A 22,045-nucleotide genomic window follows, 5' to 3' on the forward strand; every position below is an offset into this window, starting at 1 on the left:
TCTTCTAACTCTGCCGCTGACCCTGTGTGATGGTGGTGGCCTTGCTCATGCCACCACCCTGGTGGGCATCAGATTCCTGCTGTGCTGCCCCTTCCCCAACTCTTGGACAGAGAGAGACTCTCCTGGTTTTGTTATTTGCTCGTTTTTCTCTATCAGTTCACGATTCTGGGTTGCAGGCCGCTCCGGTACCCACTTCAGAAAAAAAATAAAAGCCCCCCAAAACCTAAAAACAGCATCCAGTAAAGCCCCTGCTCTGTCCTTCCTCAGATCTTGAGGCCTCTGTCAGTCCATCTTCTCCCTACCTTTCAGAGTCCTGACTTGCTGAGGACTTCTCCCTGAGGTACTCACAGTGTTTAAGGAGGGCAGGGAAGGACGATTCTGTTCCATCTTGTCTCAGCACATAGGCTTTTCGCCTTTAAGTTCAGAACGTTCTTCCTTCATCCTGAAGTTCTGTTCTGTTCTGTTTTGTTTTTTGTATCAGAAGTCAAGAAGCTTTTAACACCTTGTAAAGGGTCCCAACTTCAGGGAGGAGAGTGAGTTCTGAATTCTCGTGTCCTCAGTTCTCTGCTGTAGCGTGGAAGGTGGGTGAAGACGAGGCAAGGACAGAAGCCCAGCTGCACTGGCTGGTCCACATTCAAGCCGACTGGAGAAGAAGCCGGAGATGTAGCACAGAGACCCCGGAGCAGAGGCAAGGGGCTTGGGGGAGTCCACCAGAGCTCGCATGTCCCCTCTGACACAGGCATGCAGTTCTCTTTGGTAGGAAACTCAGCAATTTTTTCATATTACGTGAGCTAAAAGTATCTGCTTTTCAGAGCCCCCGGGGCAACAGATTAAAAAATAATGATATGAAGTAATAAAACTGAAACCACCATGAAATTGTCATGGCTGGCTGCCAAAAATCAACATGTACCCCTGACTAAAACTTAATCAGTGACAGAGTTATTGGGATTAAAATAAAGCCAATACTTCTGCAGTGAGCCTAACTGGTCAGGATGCCAATAAACTATATTTAGATGACGGCGTCCTTTACCACTTACCTTAAGTAGTCTGACAGCTCTAGCAACTGCTAGTTCATTTTTCTGAGACAATTTTTCTTGGCAAGCTTCATCACATTATTTTTATTTTATTTTTACGACCGCACAACTCACCCTAAGACCTGTGGGCTGCTGAGTACCTGATTGATGGGAGCAGTGGTGCCCAGGGCAGCAGGGTTAAATTTCCTCATTAACTTCTCCTTAGGTCAAGACATGGCACTGAGTTTAGGGGTCAGTGCGAGGGCCTTGTTGTTAGAAAACAGTAGCTTTTGGCCTGAAATCTACGAGAACTTATCCAAGTATAGTGACTTTCTTAAAAAAAAAGTCATTCCCGAAGTTAGGAAGAGAGGACATCCAGACCCTATTCACCTGCAGGGCTAAGGGGAGGAAAAATAAAGTCCAAGGTCAGAAACCCTGAAGCCACATTTATGAGCAGTTAATGCAAAATTAAATATTGGCTTGCCAGATTTATGAATTGGAAAATGTCATGACTATCGGATACTCAAAAGAAATGAAAAGGCTAGCTGACCTATTTTAGTCCCAAATCCAAATGAGTAAGATTTCTTTTTCATATTGACATGCTACTGCAGAATGTGTTAACTACCCAGGCTGCTGGATGTCATGGGCTATTCCAAGCAGAGGAATACGCAGCCAGCAGATAGCAAGGGGAACATGCACTTATGTTCCCTATAAATAAAAATGAAGAGTGAAAACTAAGCGATAAACATGTGGATCAGAGTTTCTCTAGGAACTATTTCTTCATGAGTTTTATTGAACCGAAAGGAAGCATGTAGATACATTTCATATTCTGACTTTTTTTCCTTGTAGTCAGTGTTTGGTTTCCCAAAGTTGCAGGGGTCATCCAATATTTATGAAAATCTCTTTAGTCTCAAATTTGGCAAACCAATATTCACCTTTTATCTTAAAGTTTGAAAATAATTGTTTACTCCCACTTCAAGTGGTCTTTAGAGTTATGTGATGCAGTCTACGTGGACCTTTCAGTTCAATAAACATCAACATCCCACGTTTCTCTTTTGAGGCTGTGGCTTTGAGAAAACTAAGGTTTCTGAAAATCTGGACTTCACACAGCAGACAACTTCCTCTCCAAAAGCATGAGGACCTTTAAAGCTAGAAAAGGAAAGCAGTCTCAAAATCTGCATTGCGCCTGGTAAGTCAGTGTTCTTCAGCCCACCTAGATAATTGAATAGGTGTCTGCCACGGAACTGCTCCAGTGCTCCAACCTAATTGCGACTCTGTTTATTTCCCCTGTCTATAAATTAATTTGGGTGGAACTTGACAAGTTAAAGTGTTACCAGCTGGAAGATTATGCCAGCTCACCACACCAAGACCACAGCCAAACTGAAAAGAACACACACGCATTGGGCAATTTCGTCTGTTGTAAACATGGTCCTGAATCTTTCCAGTGCACCAAAAAGGAGAGATTGAACGAGTTACTGTGAGCTGTTGTAGATAGAAATTGGTTCTCGGGTAACTACAAATATGCAGAAAATAGGGAGAAATCAGAAAGGCAGTTAAATCAAATGGTCCTAAGTGTCCAAACATCAAAACTGAACTCCACGTACATTCAGAAGCAGTGAAAAACAGAGGCTTAGATCTCTCTCCATCACCTCCTAGGTGTCTCTTCCATTTTTTTTGAGGAGTTTTATCATGAGTAGGTGCTCAATTTTGTCACATCCTTTTTCTTCGTCAATTGACGTTATCATGTCATTTTTCTTCTTTAACCTGTTAATATGGTGAATTACATTGATTGTTATTCATACATTGAAACGACTTCCTTGCATCTTTTGATATGTGCTCATGGTATATAATTGTTTTTAATGTATTGCTGAATTCTTTTTGATAATGTTTTGTTAAGAGTTGCTTCATTTGATGAGTATTGTAGTTTCCTTCCTTCCTTCCCTCTTTGTTTTGGTATCAAGGTAACACCAGCCTCATAAAATGAATTTGGGTCTCTCCTACCTCTTCCAGTTCTGGGAAGACATTGTGTAGAACTGGTGTTAAAATTCTCCTGTGGTACCCTCTTGGTCTGGAGATTTCTCTTTTTGGGAGTTTGTAGATTATGAATTCATTTTCCTTAATAAATGTAGGGTTATTCAAATGATTTATTTCATATTTGGTGAGTTGTGGTAGCTTGTATTGTTTGAGAAATTGGTCCATGTCATCTAAGTTGTCACAACCTGACGGGGATGTAGGTTATCACTCTGCCCTTGGCCTTCCCTGAGAACACCACACAAGGGAGTTGGAGTGCCTTGTTGCAGCCCAGGAGGTGGAAGTCCGGGCTGCCCCTCAACCTGGCTGGCAGGAGCTGTGTCAGGCTTCGGTTTTCCTGTGGGGTTGGCTGCAATGGAACAGTTCTTGTCTAAATGGTTTCTGTTCAGCTAGGCTGCCTCTTTCCTGGTGCTTTGGCCAGAGATTTATTAATTTACTTATTTTTAATTTAAAAAAAATTTTTGCACATTTGTGACGTTTCCAGGTGACAACTTGTCCACCAACCATTCTGGGACATAAGAAGCAGCACACAGATCATATTTTAACTATTGTACTTGTCTGTTCCTACCTGTCTTACTTCATCCCACCTTTCCAGGATAAACTCTTTAATAGCAAACTCAGTCTCACTTACAACCAGGTCCAAAAATATCCAGCTATAGCTACACGTGATGGAAATAGGTCCAGCCTCAAGAACTTGGAAGATTTGAAAACAATCCCGGCTGCTTCTCCGCAAGTTTGATAATGTCAGAAACCCGCTGTGTTTTATCTTGCTGCCTCCCTCCCCTGCTCCCAGCTACAATTATGCCCTTGGGAAGCCAGGTTGCTTATTTGGTTCTTTTCTGCCTGGGTTTTGGGCAGATACTGGGTATTGTCCCTCTTGCCTGGTCCAGGGCATCAGAGTCGGACTGTCTGTCTCACCCCTGTTAAGGATGCTCAGCTCACCTCTCTTCATCTGTCTGCCCCTGGTTTCTTACAGCTTCAGCTCCACTGGCCCTGGAGTTGAGCCACCTTCTCTCCCAACGTGGAGTGTTCCTACCGCTGCTGAGCGCGGGTGCTAATTACCCAGGTGCCTGCTATTAAAGGAACTCCAGTGGAAATTTCTTTTTACTATATCAAATGAAGCAGATCTTTTTCCAGCTTTGCCTGTCATTCCCTATTAAATTCATTTTGTAAGTGTGCATAACATAGTGGGTTCGTAAAGTGTGATCCCTTGACAATTGTGGCTAAAAGTTGAAGGTGAGGGGCGGCGCCCTGGAGAAGTGTCCTCCTTATTTCCCTTCCTCTCGTGGCTTTTCCTGGTCTGTGGTCCCTGCACGGGTCACACAGGAGAGGCACCCGAGAGGTCGTTTGAGCGACGCCAAGCCCACTCCCTCCCTGACAAGTAAATCAGAATCTCTTGGAGGTGGCATCTGGCACAGGACGAAATCCTTTCTATCAACCCATAGCTTAGAAATGGAAACCTATTTCTGCCTTTTGACGATGAATTAGTAGGATTTCAGACACTCCTGGACTTTGATAGGATTTGACATTTCAACAACTAAAATACAAAAAACATCTTGATGGTATGTGTCTAAGGTTATTGCTACATTATTTGGTCTTATTAGACTCACCAACAAGACAGTGAAAAAGCAACGCTCCTATTCCTATGGGAAACTCAGTTGGGCCCGTGTTCTGCTGAGTCCTGGTGCCTTTGCATTAGGCAACTGGGGGTTTCTGGTCAGGTGAAGTGGTCCATCCTGCAGACACCCCTACTCCTCCTAGACTTTTTATTTTTTTTGGCTGCGTTGGGTCTTCGTTGCTGTGCGCGGGTTTTTCTCTACTTGCTGCGAGCGAGGGTTCCTCTTCTTTGCGGTGCGCAGGCTTCTCACTGCGGTGGCTTCTCTTGTTGCAGAGCACGGGCTCTAGGCGCGGGGGCTTCAGTAGTTGTGGCGCGTGGGCTCAGTAGTTGTGGTTTGCAGGCTGTAGAGCACAGGCTCTCTAGTTGTGGCGCACGGGCTTAGTTGCTCCGTGGCATGTGGGATCTTCCTGGACCAGGTTTCGAACCTGTGTCCCCTGCATTGGCAGGCGGATTCTTAACCACTGCACTACCAGGGAAAACCTCCCCTCCTAGACTTTTTATTTTAAAGAACCAGGTGGGTGGGAGGGTTGTTGTAGAGGGCAGGGAATCAACCCCATAAGACCCCGAGAACAGAGAGGTCGCTGCTTTCCACAAATGTGAACCCTGGATCTTCCCACTTTGGTACCTGAGAGGACGTGCTAGGGCTGAATTTTGCACAGAGGAAATTGGCACCATTAGCAGAGATATCTGTCTTCCATATACCACAGAGAGGCCTGGAATTCAGTGACTCATCCTAGAAAACCTGGAGGTCCTTCATCATTCCTTGCAAGGACTGAGCCTCCGGAATTGGATTCCTGGTGAATGGCTGGGCTTCTACTGGGTCTTGCTGAATAGAGGCTCAGAGTCAAAGTTCTTGTGACTTCTACAAATAAAGAACAATTCCCCTATCACCTTAACATCGCACACCTCATACCTCTTAGTCTAAGGCCTGTGTGACCAGGGAAGCATGGGGTGAACTGGGGTGCTGACCTGCACCCTCACCTAGACACTTGCCCCTTGTTTTCCTCATCTCTTCAGGTGCCCTGGGCAGGACAGGGGCTCCCCTGTGTTGCTGCTAAGAAACCTGACCTGTCACTTCCCATCAGGCAGATATGCACCTGAGGTTCCTGGGTCTCCAGCAGGTGAGATCTGAACGGTGCTCTCCCGACGTGAGTTGGCTCGGAGTAAAGGATGACACTGCTCTGGACGTGTCTATAGCCTCCTTCTCTTCCCGAGCCCTAGACTGATTCCATGAGCCGCCATCAGTCCCGCACTGACATTTAGCAGGGAAGGTTGAAGGTTAAAAGCATCAACTGCTAGAGGCAGTCCTGACATTTTACTAATGGTGATGATTTGTTTCTTATGCATAATCTGTAGGGTCTCTTGATATCAGGTTTGGTATTTATATTTTAATGAAAAGATTTAAGATGTGAAAGTGTTAAATTGGTCCGAAGGTCCTTTCGATCTGTTAGAGCCCGCCCCGCCTTTGGGCCACTGTGATGGAGCCTGGGAGGCAGGGCCCCCAAGCTGGGATGAGATACAGGAGCAGTGCCTTTACTTACATCATTGGTGGGCGGGTGGGAGGTGAAAGGAGGCTCTCAAATGTCATCCAGAAAGAAGCTTATTGTTTTTCCACCACTTCCTGTGTTTCTTTGTTTTAGTTTTTTTTTTTTTTTTTTTTGCGGTACTCGGACCTCTCACTGCTGTGGCCTCTCCCGTTGCGGATCACAGGCTCCGGACGCGCAGGCTCAGCGGCCATGGCTCACGGGCCCAGCCGCTCCACGGCATGTGGGATCTTCCCGGACCGGGGCACGAACCCGCGTCCCCTGCATCGGCAGGCGGACTCCCAACCACTGCGCCACCAGGGAAGCCCCCTGTGGTTTTAATTAAAACCCAAAACCTTTTGTTCATCTATTTAAACAAAAAAAACAAAATAAAAATTAAAAGAGAAAGAAAATTTGGGCTCCTGATTTTGATGGGGCCGTACCTTCTCCTAGGCTGCCCGTCATTCATGCTCGCTTTGGGGTCAATTGGGATAAATGAAAATGCACACACGCGCATGCACGCACACACACACACACGCTCAGGATGAAAAAAACAACAAAACCAAGTGCGTAATGACTGAGCCCCTATTTGGGTTCCCGTTTCTGTCGGTGACAACACAGTCGCTGCCGAGCATGACAGCCAACGCGTGCGCTTGACACCTGCTGTAAACCCCTGTCTACCTTTACCGCTGTTTCTGTAAACACATGTGAATAGCAGTTCTCTGGTGCCTTAAGCTGAGCAACAGTTGCTTTTCTTGGAGGCCGGCCAGCTGCTAATGGAAGTTCACTCCCGGTGCACAGTTGCGCTTTTTGTGCCCTCAGCCTGGCCCATGGCTCTGTCCTGTTACGCACTCTCCCATGGGCATCCGTAGGGGTTAATGACTTCTCCTTATGAGAGACTGGAAGAGTTTCATTGAGAAAGTGGACAAAAATAGCGAATATTGCAATAAGCCGAGGATTCTTCATCATTCATTTATTCACGTAGCAATTATTGAGCACCTCCTGTGTGTAAAGCAATTCTATGGTCTTGGGACACATTATAGGACGGCTCACACCCTGGCCCGAGCTTGTGTTCCAGGGGATGGGCGGGCATAGTGCAATGAGCAGTTAGCATGGTAAGGCGATGCTGGGCCATGGACGTAAAGTGCTGCAGAAACAAGCAAGTGGACAGTAAGGTTGGAGAGGCCACAGCTGGAAGCTGACGTACTTCAATACCGTCCAGGTTGTTGGGATAATTTTCCACTTCCTGCCACGTCCAGGAAGAGTCACTTTTGTCCAGTTCCCTTGCAAGCCTGGGATGAGCGTCATGGCAGGTGAGGCAAGTCTGTTTGTTCCATCTGGTTAACATGGTTGTTGATTTTCCCTATTCTTCATTCCTCCAACTTTATAGAATCAAATGCTGCTCCCAAAGAAGGCTAATTTAAAGAACAAATCCACCTGAAAAAGTAAAAATCAATTCCCCTGTTCACACAGGGAAGCCTAGGGAATCGACCCTTACGGATCTTGGACATTGCTGTACTGGTTTTTGAAATGTGTTCTAATGGGCAAAGATCCATGGTTTTCTCTCAGGAATGAATTAATATAAGGTCTAAGTAGCTAGAAGTTTATAGACTGTTTCTCTACTGGAAACAGGGCAGAAGTCACCTGGAGAGCCTCTGTCCTGATACGTACCACGCAGCCCAGTGCGCTGTCTGCTCCTTCTTTCCTAAGAAGCACCAAGAAGGACAGGAAGAACAGCCAGTGACGACGCTTTCTGATGCCAAAAGCCAATCCAGAGAATACGCTGTAAACGTTCAGAATGGGTTACGTAGATTTAATTCATTCTTGAAAACTTCTGAGGGGAAGAGCCTGGAAAGTGCTTGGTTTTCTCCTACTGCCTTGTTCAGTATGCCGACTCGTTTGCCTTAATTGCCTATTTCCTTGCAAGAAACTGCTGTACAAGCTGTTCTTTATTGAACTTTATATATGTATATATTTTCCTTTTTATGGTCCTAACTCAGGACTTACCACTTGACCCTTGACTTTAAGGTCGGTCTTCTCAGAGACCTAGTCACCTTTAACCTCTATGTCCACTTTGCATATCATTGCAAGATAATCCATTGACCTTAAAAATTCAATACTTTCACTATATTGTTTGCCTTCTTGCATGGGGTTCTCTCCTATCAGTTCTTATGAAAGACTTGTAAAGTTTTTCAAATTGATTCACTAATATGTCCCCTGAAAACACATAACAAACTAAATATGTACATAAGCCACATGAAGAAATTGTCTAGCTTACGCGGTGAGCTGGAGGTGAGTGGTGGGGGATTCTGTAACATCCACATTTCAAAAAGGGTGATTCGGGATATTTTGAGGAGAGTATGACTGCAATTGTGTGTGTGTGTGTGTTCTGAAAATTTTACCATACTCATTTCGAAATAAATATTTATTAGTTGATAAAACTACTCTGAAGGGACTATTTCTGAAAAGGAGATTATCAAAGGACAGTTTTTGAGTTTGTTTCCCATACTGTTCAGATAAGAAGGGATCCTGACCAGGGCTCTTTTAGAATTTGGTCCCTTTGACAAGTGCACTCCCAAAGCGTACACAGATACACTGGGTCTCTTTTCTTTCTATTTCTCTATCTTTATTGATCATTAATACACATATCAAAAAGATATCATGAAAGAAAATATACCATGCAGTTGCGGTACGCGGGCCTCTCACTGCTGTGGCCTCTCCCGTTGCAGAGCACGGGCTCCGGACGCGCAGGCTCAGCGCCTGTGGCTCACGGGCCCAGCCGCTCCGCGGCACGTGGGATCTTCCTGGACCGGGGCACGAACCCGTATCCCCAGCATCGGCAGGCGGACGCTCAACCACTGCGCCACCAGGGAAGCCCTACCATGCAGTTTTTAGTGCCTACTTCTTCTTTGTGAGTTTCAAGTCACTTAAATGTTATTTCAAGTAATTTAAATGTTAATTTTTAAGTAACTGTGTTTCATAGTTTGAATTTTATTTGTTTTATAATTATTCAAATATATTAGTTTAAAGAAAAACACTCATTTAACAAATGTATCTTGACATATTTGAAACAAAAAAGTTTGTTTCAAGCACTATATTGCGTGCTAAGGATACAAAGACTAATATGACATGATAGCTGTTTTACCAACTGCATTATCTAGTAGAGAAAACACAGATGCAAATAAAGAGATACATGAGACTTATAAATTTATAAATAGACACACAAAGAGGGTATGGTAACCATTGTATCTGCATGATCACTGAGCATAAAATAAGCTGATATTCCATGCATGAAAATAATGCACTGATTTGTTCATTAACAATATAGTGACTTGTTATCTAAAGATATACAAATATGTAAATGAACATCTTAAATTTTAAAAATATGAGTGCCTTTACAGAAGAATTCCACTTCTAGGAATTCATCTTAAGGACATAATCAGAGATATTAAATATATATATATATTATATATACCACATATACATACATATATATATACATAAACACATAGTGAATCAAAACTCTATTTAAGACAAATAAAAACTCTGAATCACCTAAAAGTCTAATTAAGTGGAATTTTTTTTTAACTACAATTATGATGAACGATTATGTAGCCATAAAGAATCATTTGTAGAGAACTTTTGACTGGCCTGTGAAAATGATCCCAATATATTGTATGTCTTAAAAAGATTGTAAAATATTATTTATTGGTATTTTAAAAGAAATATTGTTTTTCTATTACCTAAGAGTGCATTACTCAAATTTACAAGTAAAATCATTTGATCATGTTAATTGATGCACAAAAAGCTTTAGACAAAATTCCACATCCATTTGTGATTAAAAATTCTCAGAAAAATAGGAATAGAGGAAGATCTTCACCAATTTGGTAGAGACATCTACAAAATGTCTACAGCTAACATTACACGTATGTTAAGAGATTTACTGCTTTGCCCTACAACTGGGAAAAGGTCGGGGATGTCCACTCTTACTACTGCTATTCCACATGGTGCTAGAAGTTCTATTCATGGAGGTGATAAAAGGCATTCTTATCAGAAAGAAATCAAGATAACTGCCCCTATTTGTAGGTTTCATAATTGTCTATTTAGAAAATTCCAAAGATCTAAAATAACTCTTAGAAGTAATAAGTGAGTTTTGCAAAGTTGCAAGATACAAGGTAAACATACAAAAATCAATTGTATATATATAGCAATGAACATGTGGACATCAAAATTAGAAATAAAATAGCATTCACATCAGTCAAAAAATGAGAAATATTTAGGTGTAAATTCAACAAAAGCAAGTGCAGGATTTGTAGGCCCCAAACTTAAAAAAAACCCCACATAAATAAATGGAGAAACTTACTGTGTTCATGGGTTGGAAGATGCAAGGTAGCAAATATGTCAATACCTTTCAAACTGATACACAAGTTTAATAGAATTCTTACCGAAATTCCAGCAAGAACTTTTGTAGATATAGACAAGATTATTCTAGAATTTACAGGGAAAGGCAGAAGAACTAGAGAAGCTGAAATAATTTTGAAGAAAAAAAAAGAATAAGGCAAGAGAGTTTCTATACCCAATTTCCTAATTTCAAGACTTACGATATAGTCACAAAATCAAGACTGGGGTGTATCTGCAAAGAAATAGGCACATAAATGTCAACTGAACATAATAGAGGACAAAGAAATAGAAGCTCACAAATATGCCAACCGATGTCTGACAAAGACACACAAGAAACTCAATGGAGGCAAGGTGGGCTGTTTAACAAATGGTACTGGAGCAGCTGGACCACAGGCAACACTAAATCTCAGCTGAAGTCCTGCACCTCATGCAACAATGAACGCAGAACGAATACTGTCCTTAAATGTAAAACGTAATACGATAAAACTTTTAGAATAAAAGAGGCAAAATGTCTTCAGGATCTAGGGCTAAGCAACAAATTCTTAGACTTGACACCAACGTATGGTCCATAAGAGAAAAAAAAAGATAAATTGGACTTCATAAAAATTTTTAAAATTTTTGCTCGGCAGAAGAAAATTTACCTTTAAAAATCTACATTAAAAAATCTAACAAAACATGTATCCATTAATACAGGAGGCTGACCATGTACCAAGGAATGAGTACATTCATTTGCTACTGGAGAGAATTTTAATCGTTACTCTGTAACCATTCTTAAGGGGAATTTGGTAATATATATATATATATATATCAGTGCCTTAAAAATATTTATTGTACAGAACAGTGACCCACTTAAACTGGCTGAAGTAAATGGGGTTTGTTACAAAGGAAGGCTAATATGATTGAAGCGATGGTTTTAATCATAACAGCAACTAATCTTTACTGAATACTTATTAGGTACATAGCCTACTACTGTCTTCAGCATTAACTCATTGACTCCTAATTTTAAAAAATGATCAGACAGTTACTATATCTATTTAGATTTTACAGATTAGAATACAAAGTCACTTACTCATATTCACACAGCTACTAAATCTTTCATGTATCCAGGAGTAATAATAGGACACTGTATTTCATTGAACTCTTCTATTTGAACTCTTGATCCCATAGTCCTGATTCCTCTGGAAGATAAATAATCATCTTCTGATTTGCTGTTTCTTCAGTTAACCCTTCTCTCTAATTCCAGGATGGTCAGTTTCTTCTAAGGCTACAGACATGTTGGAATTTCCCTTATCACAGCCTGTTGCTCTATCTCACAATCACATCATTTAAATATGTCTGTAATAAAACTCAACCTAGTTTACCCCAGATCAGCTCCACCTCTTGATTTATTGATTAATACAGTTGCCTTTTTCTTCTGGGCTTACAAATGGAAAGGTATTTTTGATTTTCCCCTTATTTTTTCACCCACCTCGAGTCAGTCACCATATTCACCCATTTCTTCTTTCATTGTCTTTCCACCTCTTCTCTTTTCCGTTTCTAATCTGACGGAATCAACATGGGCTCTTGCCGGTTCACATGGCCACCAAGCTGGTACCCAACTTCTATACCTTCTCAGCTTTTATTGATGAACACAAAACTTCCAAATGCATTTAACTAAAATTCTACTCTTACAGTTCAAATGACTGCCAAAATAGTGGGGAAAATGTGCAAACTCATACTCTTTACCTGGCTTTACCAAGTCATTTGATCTCAAATTTTTCTTCCAATACTTTTCTTTCTAAAAGTGTCAATGGAGTCAAATGCGATTTTTCTGACGTCACTGCATGCATCCCCATCTCTATTGCTTTGACTCACAATCATTAGAAATACCACTAACCATTTAGCTCTCAGCGTTTGTCAGGAGCTGTAGATACAGAGATGAACAGAATAGACAAGATTACTAGATTTATGGAGCTTACACTTCAGTAAGACCACACAGACTTTAAAAATGACAATTCAAATAAATAATTGCTATGAAGAAAAAGTGGTAGTCCAGAAAGCTCTCTTCTGGCAAATATATAAAGGTAGCATTGAAATATGAGTGACTGTCCCCTAAGTAAAAGTCACATCAAAGATCATAAGATGAGCTTAGAGAACACTGAAAGCGCATCTGTATACCTTGATCTTGGTGAGCAAGGGTGGGTTTGGGTAGACAGTGCAAGATGAGCAGGGAGAATAAGGCTCTTTAGGGCTAAGGATTTTCAGTTTTGTCTTAAGTGCAAGGGAAATCCAGGGAATGTAACAAAGTTTACTTTACCATGTGTATTGGGACTAGCCTGGAGGGAGATGGTCATGGAGTGGGGATTACATCTGGGAGATTTTTGCACTAGTCCAGATGAGATATGGGGTTACAATCTAATGGGAAATACAATCTAATGGGTAATTACAGTTGTCAAGATGGTATAGGAATGAGTATAGGATCCCACAGAGAACAGATATCGGGTTGATCTAAATTACACTGGAGATTAAGAAACAGCTTTCCTACAGAAGTGATGTTTAATCTGAGACCTAAATAATGAGCCAAAATTAGCAAAGAAAAGATAGAACCACCATAAGGATATAAGACTGAACAGGTTCCGGCTCTTTTAAAGCACTGAATAAAGCGCTGTGTGGCTGAAATGTGTAAAACAAATAAGAGAAAGGTAGGCTTGAGGTAGTAAAGGTACATGAATTAGATAACAGCAAGTCTTTTTGACATGTCAAGGCATTTGGGTATTATCCTGGGGGCAAAAGGCAGCTACTGGATGGTTTTAGGCAGGTCGTGGTGTAGTATCTGAGCTTGAAAGACCACTCTGGCTGCTGCTCGCAGGCTTAATTGTAGAGAATTAGGAGGAGATGGAAGGAAGACATCAAGAAGGGCACTGCTGTAGCCTGAGTGCAGATGATGCCTCGGACTAGTCATTGGGAGCTGGAGTGGGGCTCAGTGGTCAGAATTCAGAGACAGGTGGCAGAATCAACACGATTTGGGGACTGACGGGGCTAGATAGTCAGGGGAGGGTTCCTTTAAGAGGAACTTCAAAAAGCCTGACTATGTGATGGTGTGAGTTATTAAAATGGGAAAGGCTCAGAGCAGACACGTCTTACAGAAAAGGAGAGTAAATTTCTCACGTTAATTTTTAACTTTTTAAAAATAACACAAGTAAACAGTTTAATGGAGAAGAACTCAACACCAAGTCTAGAAATAGAACATCCGGCATCTTTGAATGCCTCTGTGTCCTGTTTCTTCTCTTTGCTACCCCCTGAGAAAACCATCATCTGGGATTTCTTGTTAGAATATTTTTTAATATCTTCATGGTTTTTCTACAAAAGATTGCTTTTTTTTTAAACCTTTATGTAAATAACATCATAACATAGGTCTTTCTCCTCCCATGGCCTTCTTTTTTTTTGCTCAGTATTACCCTTTTGGAATTCATCTGTGGCAACATGTGTAAACAATCATTTTCACTGTGTACGGTGTGTTCGGCATTGCATTCTAGGAATTTACGATGGACTTATCTGTTGTGCAGCTGGACATTTGCAATGTTTACAGATTTCTACTCTCTCAAAGAATGCTGCTTTGAGCATGTTTCCTGGTTGACAGGTGCCAAAGCTTCTCTAAAGTATAAACTTTTAAAAGGGGAATGACTGAGTCATAGGGCAGGCCTAACTTCAAATTTGGTGGAAAATAAGCATCTCCCAAACATTTGTGCATAATTTACACTGAGATCAGCAATATGTGCTTTCCACTGAATCGCGTGGATACTTGATATTTTCTGATGCATAATTTTGGGGAGAAGTGAAATGTAATTTTACATTTTTTCCATTTCCTGATTTGTAAAAGAAATCAGGGCTTCCCTGGTGGCGCAGTGGTTGAGGGTCCGCCTGCCGATGCAGGGGACACGGGTTCGTGCCCCGGTCCGGGGGGATCCCACCTGCCGCGGAGCGGCTGGGCCCATGAGCCATGGCCGCTGAGCCTGCGCGTCCGGAGTCTGTGCTCCGCAACGGGAGAGGCCACAGCAGTGAGAGGGCTGCGTACTGAAAAAAAAAAAAGTAAAAGAGCCCTTTTTATATGCTTAATGGGCATTTGTGTTTATTATTATGTGAATTTTCTGTTTGAATTTTTGTCCATTTTTCAACTGAAAAACTTAAGTTTTCTTATTGATACACAGAAGTTCTGTATATGTTCTGGAATCACATCCTTTGTCTATTCTATATACAACATACAGCATATCTTTCTGTAGTTTGGGTCTTGTTTTTTCTCATTCACTTTATAGTGTCTTTTGCTGATTGGGTGGGTTCTTCATTTTATGTAGGCAAATTTCTCATTTTTTTCTTTTATGATTTGCATTTGAGTTGTCTTGATTCAAGAACTCCTCCCCCCAAATTGATCTCAAATATTTTATCTCAAAGGTTTAGAGTTTGTCTTTCACATTTGAATACTTAATCCATGTGGAAATTATATTTGCTTAAGGTGTGAAGTAGTAATCTAATTTCAGTTTTCTTCTATATGGCTAACCAATTTTCTCATCACATTGTATGTACTACCTATCTTTTTCCTGATAGTACACAATACCATGTCTTTTTTAAATGAATATTATGAATATCTTTATTCCTTTATTAATACATATAAATTTTAGAATTGGCTTGTCAAGTTTCAATCTCTAAAAGTTGAAATATTTATCTGAATGGCATTGATTCTATAAGTAAATCTGAGAAACACTGAATTCTTTACGATGATAATTTTTTCCGTGGTAGGCCTCTTCATTTACTTGTCTTTTAAATGCTTCTCAATTAAATTCTACAGGTTGCTATATCAGAGTATTGTAAGTTTTTAATTATATTTATTCTTATGTATTTTATTTTGTAGCCATTGTGTATAGTTATTATATTTTCTATTTGCTTCTGTAATATGAAAATGCAATTGACAGTTCCATATTAGTGTTATTCTACCATCATTGTTAAGCTGTTTCATTTATTTTAATGACTAATTCATAGAATATTTTGGTTTTATTATGGAAGAGGATAGAAATTTAATTATTTTTCAATATTATAATTTTACTTATTTTCTTCTCTTATTGCATTGGAAAGAGCCCCTGTAAATATTGAATAAAAGTCTTAATAGTTGTCTTCATTGTTTTATTTTTGATTCTAGAGAGAATGATTTTAGCAATGCTTTTTCACAATTATAAACGTTTTATTAGTTTATGAAATTTTTCTTATATTTCTAGTTTGCTAATTTTTAAAAAAAACATGAATGGATGTGAGTTTCATCAATATTTTGTTCTGTATTTTGGAGATTCTCATTATAGAGATTATTTTTGTCCTTATCTACTACAGTCCATTGATTTAGTGAATGACATTAATGTATTTGCTCTTATTGAACGAACCTGGCATTCATGAAATAAACTCAACCTTATCATTATGATCTCTTTAATATATTGCCAGACTAGATTTTCCAATATATTTCTTAGAATTTTTGTCTCTTTTCTTGAGAAAGAGTTGGCTACTTTTCAAGTGGGTCACTTATCTTTTATTCTTGTTCTTGATTTGTCTCTATTTGATATTGATCACACAGTTAGTTTTAACATCATAAAAATGAGTTTGGAAATATCTTATTTCCTATTCCTTGAAAGATTTTGTGTGAGCTTGGGATTATCTCTTTGATAGAACTAACTTGTAAAACTGTTTCATCCCAAGGTCTTCTTAAAGGAAGGAATTTAAACTACTGATTCAATTTCTTTTATCTTTATAAGACCACCCATGCATTTTATTTTCTCCTGAGGCACTTTTGGCAAGTTATATATCTTGAAGAGATTTCTCCATCTCATTAATGACATGAGTTATTGTATTATTAAATTCTGTACTTTATAATTTCATTTATGTTTCCTTTAGGTTTATTCAGAAATTCCTTTTATAACATCTTACATTGAACACAAGTTTTGTTAAGTGATATTTTTCTTACAATTCATTTCTAAGTATTTCCTATTAACCACCCTAATTTCACTCTAATTTGTATTTTGACCACAATTCATTTCAGCGCTTTTGTGTGCCAGCGCCTGATCTCACTTTCTTCTCTGTATCTGCACTTTTGTATTATTTCTGGCCTCTGAAGATTTCCCATTTTAGTCATTCCCTTACTTTCTTTTTAGTTTTGCATGTAGTTCTTAAGTTTTCTTAGACATTTGCTCACTGTATTGCTAAGAAATCTAGGATTGTTCTACACAATCAACCATAATTTTGGCAAAGAAAGTTGTGTATTTTAATTTTTAAAGTCTCGTGAGAAATGTAAAAAGAGGTGTCACATAGACAGTAAAATATAGAAATCCGGAGTGCTACAAAGAGATCTGAATGCTGGACGTAAATGTTGATGTCCTAAGCTTTACGTAGTAAGGAGCCATGAGATGAATGGTTTAGCCTGAGGATGGAATGCAGAGTAAGTATAGAAGTTGCCCAGGAATATCAAACTATAATGACAACTGTGGTGGCAGAGCTGGCAGGTGAGCCTGCTAGGAAGTGGCTGATAGAGAGGGTGTGGAGTCATGGAATTTAAGATAAGGTGATCTTCCCAGAATAAAGGACTAGCTAACTGTTTTGAGATGGTAAGAGCTCAGTCCATTGGAATCAGCAACAGGGACATCTTGGTGGAGTAAGGACATCAATGTGTGTAGCACTTGGGCAAAAGCTACATAGCAGTAGATTAAGTAGTGAATGATAGGTGACTAACTGTAGGCAATGAGTATTAAACCACTTTTGAGAAGTTTATTGTGGACTGAAGTGAGAAATTGAATGGGGTGTGTAGAGAATAATTAGGTTTTTAGAGAGGTTTTATGACGGATTTATTTTTAAAAGAGCTCATAAAAAGCTTGCAAGATGGTCTAAAAGTTCAGAAGAGTGAGAATCTAGTTAGAACCACAAGGTTCTTCAGACCTTTGGGGGTGGGACTCAAGGCAGAAGTGGCAAAAAGATACACCTTAGATTAAGTGAGCACCCTCCTGTTTAAAATATTGTGGGAGGAAGTAAAAGGGAGGGATTCAGACGCTGGACTGTCACACGTTGTGGGAGAGGGTAAGGTTGTTAGTTTGAGTCTCATGGCTAATCTCTTCAATTACAAGTGAAATCATTTTCTAAAGCTGGTGAAAGAATCTAGATGATGACAATCGATGCTCTCAATTGATGAGAATTTGTAGCTGTGAAGTGGGCAAGCCACGGAGTCAGCTGATTATAAAGCCACACATTTATAGTGGTGTCAACAAACTGGGTTTAATCATCACCTATGATATCACTCAGCCACCAACGTGCAGACACAGAGAAGGTATACTGTTAAATTATTCTAGGAGTTGGCACTTGTCCTAAGAAAATCTAACTAAGGGACAAATAGGCAAAAGAGTTTAGGGAATTGGCAGGAACATAATCAGAATGACAAGGCAGGCATCTCAGCTTAGGGAGAGTGAAGAGGGCGTGGGCTGTTGAATGGGAGCAGGAGAATGCAAACCAGAAACCTGATGTGGTGAAAAAACAGAAGCCAGCTGGAAGTTGTTCTAATTGTCCAAAGACTTCTTGCAAACAAGGTTTGTGGTGACACTTACACATCTATTGGACCACCCTGCTAAGAGGATGTCCTAAAGCCTCCCAGCCAACTCCTGCTGAGAGAACAGCCCCAGAAGCCAGTCCTGCATCCCTTGACCTGGCTTCCTCTGTTGGCTGGAACAGAGCACCAGCCCCAAGAGCCCCTGGGTTCACAGGAGGTGAGAAGCTGGCCCAGAACAAAGGGTCTGCCCAATGGGAGCCATTGTGCCTGGTCAACCAAATTGTCTTTGACTTTAAGGGTTTGGATGTGGGATACAGACAAAGAGTAAGATGCCCACAGTGGGATGGTAAGGCCGGGCCGTCAGGAACAAGCAGAAAGTGTGGGTAAGCAGCAGGGGTGTGAGTTGGGTGGGTGGTGGAGTCCCCCGAAATAGAAGCCAGGATGCAGCAGAGGTGCCCAGGGTTGGGAACCACTCTCTCCTGCAGTCCTGCATCATCTTGCCCCAACCTGTGGTTTAATTGTGTCCCAGCAACATTGGACTCACTGCCAAAATTCCCATTTTTCGTCCTTCCATGAGAATTCACGAAAGACACCATATTCTTTCATTTGAGGTTATTTGCGTGGACTTGTGTTCTTCACGCTAAGAGTAAAACTAAATGAGTGTCTCTTGTGCTGTGCCCATCGGCACAGGGCAGACACTAACTTTTATGGAGATGCCAGCTCTCTGAAACTGGGACCAAGTCCCAGCTGGGGAGGCCTGTGTTGGGTGCTTCTTGGAAACTTAGTGCCCTATTCATGGCAGGACCAGTAGGTGCTCAATGTCTTATGGACCCACGGATGGCATGTCTCACACCGCGTGTGCACAGCAGTTTGGCACTGCGGTGTTTTGTCATTTGGTGGGGCTGGGGAGGGGGTCCTTGTAAAGTGTTGTCTTTTGCTCATGGAATGATGTCTGCCTTCAATGACCCCGTCCTGCAGCCACTGCCCCCATACTTCCACATCTTCCCTCAAAAGCGGTGCCTCGGGAGAATGATTTGACTTTTCTTAAATTTTCAGGAATTGTCAACTCATTAGCTGTCCAGACATCGCATGGATGTAAACTATCTCAGCATGACATTGAGGGCACTAAAGATTGGTTATTGTCTTAAAATGACCTAGTGGTATATTGATTTCCTGTGGACCATACATATGAAAGCATCTCTTGCTGTGTTTGGTGTAACTAGTTATGCGATTCTGGATAGAAGAAAACTAATACATCTTTTGCCCTCCAACAGAGAAATCTCCTTTCTGATCTGTAGTGCCAAGTGATGGTTCTCTAGTGCCTGGAACCTAATTTTAGGAATCAGTGACACCTACCTGATGTTGACTGAAGGCCAAGAAACAGGTATCAGGAATACCCCAGAGCTCTGCTGACCACACAGATACTCCAAAGAGGAGGCAAAGAGCTACCAGCCTTTGATTTTTGTATTTCTTACTTGGTTGAAATGGTGTAGGCGGTTTGCCCTTTCATTTTATTCCCAGGCAGTCTTTCCTGGCCCTTGGAGAGAGGAGCATTACCTAATCACAAAGCAAACCAGAATCCAAGCGGTCCACATGCTTGTCCTTAGAAATGCTGACCCACCCTCAGGCAGCTCACCCTCCACTTCTGGAGCCCTGGAGGTAATGTGAGGTGAGGGCCTAGGGCAGTGGGTGTGATGGTCAGCATGGGCTGGACCAGTCCTCACTCTGCCCTGTGAGCTTCATCACCCTCTCCCTGGGAGGGTGGCCAGCCCGGGGGTCAAGGTCAAGGAGGAGGTCAGGGGAGCTGTGTGCCGTTCATCGCACCGCCTTTCAATCTGCTCGGCCCTGGATAGAGATCTTCAGCTCTCAGCCCCACCAGTCTCTTCACCACACAATCAACTGACAAGCACAAGTAATTTCCTGCTGTGATCCCTTCTGCGATATCCTGAAAAGAGAAGAAAATAAAAAGAGGGGGGAAAAAAACCTGTCACAAACAACAAATATCCCTTAAGTGCACTGCCTGGAAAGAGAGTGGAAATTTTAGTTAACACATGTTAAGTGCTTTCAGTTACCGTTCCCTTCCACTTAGAAATTATTTATTTATTCTTTCTCATTCTCTGAAGCGTTCTCTCTCCCAAATTGCACATGTGTGACCTATCACATCTTTTCTGCTTTACTTTTATTGCACAGAACAAAAATGAGCGGGGGTTTTCCATCTTTATTCAACTCAGAAATCTCCAGCCATTTAATAGTGACTGACAAATTAATGAATAAAACTAGATAAATGAGTAAGAGACCATTCTCTGGAATAGAATTTTGTGCTTTGTACCGTGCTTTGGGCCACCTGTTTGTTTCCCATTAAACAAGTTGTGCACTCTGTGAGGATTCTGAGAATATGTCATCGGAAGAAACAATAGCTACAGAATATTGGGCACAGTTCCCTGTGCTATACAGTAGGTCCCTGTTGGTTATCTATTCCAAATATAGCAGTGTGTACATGTCATTCCCAAACTCCCTAACTATTCGCCCCCCCTCCCTTCCCCCCGGGTAACCAGAAGTTGGTTCTCTAAGTCCGTGAGTCTGTTTCTGTTTTGTAAATAAGTTCATTTGTATCATCTTTTTTTAGATTCTGTATATAAGCGATATGATATTTTTCTGTCTGAGAATAGATACATGTATATGTATAACTGAATCACTTTGCTGTACACCTGGAACTATCACAACATTGTTAATCACTCCAATATAAAATAAAAAGTTAAAATAAAAAGAAACAATAGCTTATACTGTTTTCCGCCCGCTTGTTGTTGGCCGTTGACATTTGATGGGGAAGAGGCCACCTCACTATGTAAACTCTGGCTCTGTTTAGGAAGGATGAAGAAGACAAGAAAAACTCTTTATTTTGCCTCTGATCCTCCCTAACCTGAGATAATTATTTAAGACGGCCCATTCAAGATAATTTCAATCCAAGTAGTAACACAGAGTTTGTACCGGGGGCTTCTTGGGAAAAGCTTACAGGACCAACTCAATATTCTGCAGAAGCCCAGTGATTAGGCCACTTATCCCTACTTTAGTGACAATTAAACAGTGTGAGAGAGTTGAGGAAATTGCTGGAGATCACACTAATTTTCAATTCTACTGTACCTGCTGTAGATCTCTAATTCCTGTCCGATTCCATCAAGTTCCAACTCTCCTATATTGTCGGTGCCCTTGGGAAGTCAATCCCCAGCCAGAAGGACTGGTTATTTCAAGGCTATTTCCTGTGTATCAAGAGACAATTGATCTTCCTGCTCCCAGCTACCACCACCAAAGAATAAAGAAATAAGAAGGTGAAGGAATGCAACTCTGGTGGGGGAATTTTATGCCATGAGTGTGACATATGAGGAAGAGCCTGTAACCTGAACCTTTTCAATAATTTACAAAAAACCATTCAGTCGGTTATCTTTCTAAGACTGTGGGTTTCTGCTAGTTCTTTGCCTTGTTTGTTGTGGACCACCTACGTATGTTTTTGTAAGCCTCTGTACTCATGTTTTACCTGCAGACATACACATCAACAACAACCTTGCATCATTAAGCTAGATGGGGCATCCTAGGGAAAAGAAATAGCAACAGTAGCACTGATTCAAGCCAAGGAAATTAGAGGAAAGGAGAAGGACCATTAAAAATGCACCAGAGGGGCTTCCCTGGTGGCACAGTGGTTGAGAATCTGCCTGCTAATGCAGGGGACATGGGTTCGAGCCCTGGTCTGGGAGGATCCCACATGCCACGGAGCAACTAGGCCCATGAGCCACAACTGAGCCTGCGCGTCTGGAGCCTGTGCTCCGCAACAAGAGAGGCCGCGACAGTGAGAGGCCCACGCACCGTGATGAAGAGTGGCCCCCGCTCGCCACAACTAGAGAAAGCCCTCGCACAGAAA

Source organism: Aethalodelphis obliquidens, unplaced genomic scaffold (assembly GCF_003676395.1).
Source record: "Aethalodelphis obliquidens isolate GAN/ISIS:26980383/991018 unplaced genomic scaffold, ASM367639v1 scaffold19, whole genome shotgun sequence".
NCBI lineage: Eukaryota > Metazoa > Chordata > Mammalia > Artiodactyla > Delphinidae > Aethalodelphis > Aethalodelphis obliquidens.